Raw genomic sequence first — 6,103 nt, 5'->3', positions numbered from 1 at the left:
CACCCTATGTTTATATAGGAGTGCTTGGTTTAAAACATACCAGTCATGATCCAACTATATAACTTTGGATACTCAAAATTTTTGTGACTTTCTTTTTAATGGAGAATATCCAGATTCGTTGAATATTTCCTACCACAACATCACACACTTTATTTCATGTGGTAAAATAGCACTGCATAGTGTGCTTCTTGAATTAACTTTTAAAACTGTGACTTTTTAACACTGAACAGCTGTCCCTTATAACTGCTAAATTTTCTTACGTTCTCATTTAGAATCCTTTTATTTGAACGATATTTGAATGGTATCTAATAATGTTTGAGTTCAAGGCAAATTCTAAATGCAAGACCATCTCTAGGCACAATTATAAAAGTAAAACAAGTCTTTGTTTCCCCTCTTACCTTTTATATTCTGGCATCCACAGCCAGTGTGTAGGTATTGGTAAGAAGGCAGGGAATTTCTCCGCTCCACCCCCTGTTTTTGATACAGTCGTGAGATAACTTTGTAGCTTTCCTGAATTGGAAAATAGAGTGAGCAGTTTTAATTAAAAGACAGTTTAAGGTATGTAATAGATAACAGGCAGGCAGATCTCCCTGTCAGCTTTACATACTGTTTTACAAAAAGCAAAGTTACAGCTTAAGGAGATTTAAAACTTGTCCAAGGGAGCCACAAGATGGCTAAATGGGAATTTACCCCCAAGTCTGATGGCAAATTTCTGTATCACCTCTAATAACCAGATAATTTGTCTCAGAAGATAAATGTTAAGTCAAAATGGTCAGGTGTTTCTTAGTGGTTTGGTAAGAGGGTATTAATTTCAGTCATTTATAGGTAGGTAGGTGGATAGGCAGACACACTAATTTGGAATAACTTCAGATTTACAGAAGAGTTGCAAAATTTGCACAGTTCCAATATACCCTCCCCATCCTGTTTTCACCATCATTAACACATTACCATGTACTTTCGACGAAACTAAGAAACCAGCATTGATGTATTACTATTAATTATAATCCAGATTTCATGTGAATTTCACCATTTTTCCATTACTCTGTTCCAGGATCCAGTCTAGAATATCACAGTGCAGTTAGTTGTCATATCTCTGCAGTTCTCCTCTGGTCTGACAGTTTTTCATTAGTTCCTTGACAACCTTGAGGAGTACTGACTGGGTATCTTGGAAAATATCTCCCATTCTGAATCAGTCGGTTTTTCTGATGATTAGACTGGGAGAAGGGGAAATTGGAAAGAATATTAGAGGAAAAGTACCTTTTTCATCATATCTGGGGTACATAATACCTGGATTTGCCCAAATTCATCATTGTAGTTAGTATTTACCCCTTAACCTACTCCATCTTTTGGAAGCAAGTTACTAAGTATAGTCCACCTTCAGAGTGGAGATCAGGGAATTAAACTCCTGTTGGGGAAGGCAATCTACTCACTTGGAATTCTTATGTAAAAAAGCTCTCCCACTGTATCTGTATGGACTCATGCATATTTTATACCAATGCTATGTTATTTTATTGCTCAAATTGTTCCAGCTTTGGCCTTGGGGAAGTTCTTTGAGATTTGGCTCCTGTGTTTTTTTGACATACCTCCATTCTTCAAGTAGAACATAAAGTAGATGATGGAGGAGGGAGGGAAGAATTGTTGGGAGAGAGATCATCCAATAGGTGAAGGAATGGGATCAGATTCATCATGGTGGGGTGATGGGCAGGGACCAGGGCACTTTGACCTTAAAAAGGAGCCTTGGCAATTAATTATTAGGAGGGACGGATCCGGGTAGCATTAGAACCAAGTTTGTAGTCACTGAGAGTCACCAATAAACAATAAAATTTCTTTACATAGCATTGCACACATTTATAAAAGAAATGTAATAATAGTTCGTAAATGTACATATTTAGCAAAATAAAAGGTACTAGCATAAGAAAAATATTTACAACCAGGTAAATTCCTAAATAATATACCTAAGAAGAATATGAGAAAAGTTACATAGTAGTATTCAAGAATGTAAAAAGGACTAGGTTTGAAACTAAAAGTACATAGGACAGCCTTTTCCCATTATCTTAATTTAGTGGAGGAGCACCTATAAAATATTTAATGGTAGAAATAAAGTGATAAATATTGGGAGAATTAGTTGTGCCTGAATGAAAGCAAAACTCCTGACACAAATAGTTTTGAAGGAGACGTTTATAATGAATGTGAGCTAATTTGCGAAGGCTCAAGTTCTGGTTATGCTTTTAGGGTACCAAAAGTATGACTGGGAAAACGTGGAGAAAGGAACCTCAATCTGTCAGAATTAGACTGGACCACATTGAACACTGACTGAAAACAATGATGAGTTAAGATCTTAGTGTTGTACTCAGAGCAAAAAGTTTTGCTTTTTGCAGAGACGAAACAGCTGTAGCCTATTAGGGTCATCACAAAGGCTGAGTATATCCAACCTGCAAATACTGACTTATTTTCCCCCTATTTATGTTATTTCATATATACTAATGCTCACATGTTTATTTCATCACTGGTGACAAGCAATTCTGTTTATGTCATTTCTTTGCTTACAACCTGTGCCTTCTGGCTTTCAGGATTAAACTAAAATCCTTTCACATATCATTAAGAAGTCATGACTTATTTTTTCCAGTATTCACACCTTTTCTTCCCCTGCGTCTCAGGCACTAGCCACCTTAGCCATGCTGAACCACTTGTGATAGATTTCCATCATTGTACAAGTTTCCTACACATGGAATGCCCTGTACAAACCCCCCCCCCCCGCCTTTATCACTCTCTCACTTGGCCTTCATGACTCAATTCAGAATGCTAGGATGCTATTCCTGGTTCCTCTGAGTTTCCACAGAACTTACATGATTTTCCTGCGAGGCCTGGTCTTTACCCAGTATTCCTAGCTTTTAAACAACATTTTGTCCTGGCAAGCACTCAGTGTTTGACAAAGGAGTCCGTTAATAGCTGTTAGGTTTCCTAAGAGGTTTTTATTAATTGTCTTTTTTCCCGTATTAATGTAGGATAAGTTTTTGTTCTTTACCAAAAGTAATTCTTTGATTGCTGGAGTTTTTCTGAAGTTCTATCTTTGCAAGATTAACCAGCGTGAAAATTAGTTCCCAAACTTAAGTTTCAAGAACAGGTTTTTTTCTAAGTTTAATAAGACCATTTCTTCAGTGAAAGCTTTGAAGTTACCAATGCAGCTATGCTTCATTGGCGTATACAATCTCTAGAAATTTCATGTAAATAAGCTGTTTTCCTCAGTGCTGTGTTTAAAGGATGCAATTTGTATTTTTGGCAAACAAGATAAAATTGGGAACAGCAGCCTCACTGGTATACATTTTTTAATCTGCTTAGATTTTTTTAATGACAGAAGCACTAAAAAAATACTAAGCTGGAAGTAAGATCTTTTGATCAGCTGCTGATTTATTCCTAACATGCCTCAGCAAAAATATTAACCTGAGCAACTTTGCTATAAATTGGTAAATTGTGTTCCTGCAGTGCATGATCATTGAACTAAGTGTAATGGGGTACATCGTTTGCAAAATAAACAATGAATTTAAAATGTAGTTTGCCTTATTCTGATGTAAGAGCAGATTAGATAGTATTCAAAATGATTCTATGTATATTAAAATATTATAAATGTAGGTCTTTAGAACAGTAGGCATATCATGCACTATGTATACCCAAATTTAGTAAGTACAGTTTTTTTTAAAGTACAGTTTCAAGGCTTTAAAAACTTCAGTGGAAAATAGCATAGAATATATCACTGCTTGATAGTTACAGCACTGAAGTACATTTTATTGGCAAAAATGATTTGAACATTTTCTTGGACTTACATAACACTGACTTTTATGAGGAAAGTGTGATCTATGAGTTATTCGCTCACTAGTGAAATGAAAACGAATATAAATACAAAATGGGAGTGTTAAATCGTGGATAGAAAAAAAGTGGTATAAGTAAGTCTTTATATTAATCTTGGTGAAATTATTACTTCTTTAATCTACCTGTTGGCTTCAAACCTGAAAATGTTCCTGAATACTTACATCAGAATTCTGAGCAGAGAAGATAAATCATCTGCATTCTTGTAATCGGAAATTGTAGGTTAGAGTTTAAGAATTTTAATGTGATATTAGTGAGTTATCAGAGAATAGGAAATTATTTGCACCTTTGTAAGTGGTGTGATTAGCATTACAAGATTGCATTGCCTTATGTCATATAAAACTGCCATTGTTGATGCGTTAGAGTCAGAAAAGGAAAGGTCAAGAAGTGGTTCAGTTGGCTACCAGATAGGAAGACCACATCAATACTTCCTAGGCTACATACCCAGCGCTGCAGAGTCTGCAGTACTAAAACCCTAAGAAAAGTGCTGAGACAGATTGGGACATTTTACTTGTAATAGTTGTGTTTTTATATTTTTCCCCATTTAATGATGATGGGTTTAAACCCAGGCTTCTCATAAAGCATCTCATAATCAAGATCTAAATGAAGTATCTGACCATTATAAACCACATTTTGAAGCAAATGATGACTGACAGGAACTAACATTAGACTTGTGAGTTTGGTAAGCCATTTAGGATGTAGCAAACTTTCCTCTACATTTGATTTCTTAAGTCAGCAAAGGAGGAAAGAAAAGGAAATACCAGGATTTGTAAGTAATTGACATGTAAAATCTTGCTCAAGGATTACAAAGACTGAACATTTAACACCCCATCACACTCTTGTCATTAGTGCCATTTTTATTGCATTTGCTGGGGCTTTTTGAATCAATATGATCTCTTCATTTTAAGATCCTTAATTTTTTTTAATCATTGGATGATTTAGCACAGGCCTTTTAGAGGGTAATTTGCCAATGTCAATATTTAGAACATACTGAAGCATTGTTTTATTCAATTATTTACAAATGTTGATTGAGGCTACTGCATGCTTGGCAGTGAACTAGTTAATGATTAGATGGGGAAACAGCAAGGTATTCTAATGAATCTTTTATCAAAACTAGGAAAACAATAGTTACAAATTTTGATTAGTACCATGAAGGAAATAAGGAGTGGTGGGTAGAAGACCTGAAGGTCAGGCAAATTATCCTTAGGAGAGTAAATCCTGAAAGATCTGTATCAGAGTTGCGAAGTCTGTTCTAAGATGATAGCCAGTGAAGGTGGTGTAAGGTTTAATGAGTAAAAAAAATAGCATAAAATGTAGTAGAGGTAGAGACTCCCATCATGCAAAGCCTCTAGGCCATAGAAAAGAATTTGAATTAGATTCTAAAAACAGTTGGGAAATATTGAAAGGTTTGAAATAGTCCTAGTTAGCGTTAACATAACTTTGGCTGCTTCTTGGAGAACAGATTAGAAAGACCTACTTTATGGGAAAAGAACAGTGAGAAGGCTTGCCTAACTAGATTAAAGTTGCAACAGCCTTCATGTGACCAAAATAATACAGTCCTAAATTTAGGGTTATGTGACTGTGTTGGGCTTAAAACCTGGAAGTAAGATAACACAAGGAAGAAGGTAAGGGATTTTAAACCATTTTTAAGATTTCATTCCTCAAGAAATGATGAAAATTTCATACTGATTTAAGGTAAACTTTAATAGTCAAGGAAGTTTCTTCAATAACCACGAAAGAAGGTACAACAGAAAGTTGTAAGAAAAATAGGATAATGAAAATTTGATAATTGCAAAAGATTCTCTTAAAGAGAAAATCATGAAATACATCAGGCTAAACTGTATCTAATTAAAATGGATTATACATCCCAATTATAGGTTATCACACTGAATTAAAATTTCCAAAATCCCATTATATCTTATAAGATGCATTCAGAGTAAGAACATAGGTTGAAAATAAGATGGAAAAAAGGTACCAAGCAAATACTAACCAGTATGTGGTGATATTATTTATTATGTTAATCACCATACATTACATCATTAGTTTTTGTTGCCCTCTTTAATACCCATCACCAGCCTAACCCATCCCCCCACGCCCCTCCCCTCTAGAACCCTCAGTTTGTTTCTCAGAGTCCATAGTCTCTCATGGTTCGTTTCTCCCCTCCGATTTCCCCCCCTTCATTTTTCCCTCCCTGCTATCTTTTTTTTTTTTTTAACATATAATGTATTATTTGTTTCAG

General features: G+C 35.2%; 1 long non-coding RNA gene across 1 annotated transcript in view; it reads right to left on the bottom strand.

Moving 5' to 3' along the window:
* Positions 1–6,103, bottom strand: part of LOC145721292 (uncharacterized) — a 433,843-nt gene that overhangs the window by 53,193 nt on the left and 374,547 nt on the right. The gene's annotated exons all lie outside the window — the stretch shown is intronic.

The sequence above is a fragment of the Leptonychotes weddellii genome, chromosome 4 (assembly GCF_054177405.1).
Source record: "Leptonychotes weddellii isolate Sample4059 chromosome 4, ASM5417740v2, whole genome shotgun sequence".
Lineage (NCBI taxonomy): Eukaryota > Metazoa > Chordata > Mammalia > Carnivora > Phocidae > Leptonychotes > Leptonychotes weddellii.
This window is presented reverse-complemented; position numbering and strand designations above follow the sequence as displayed.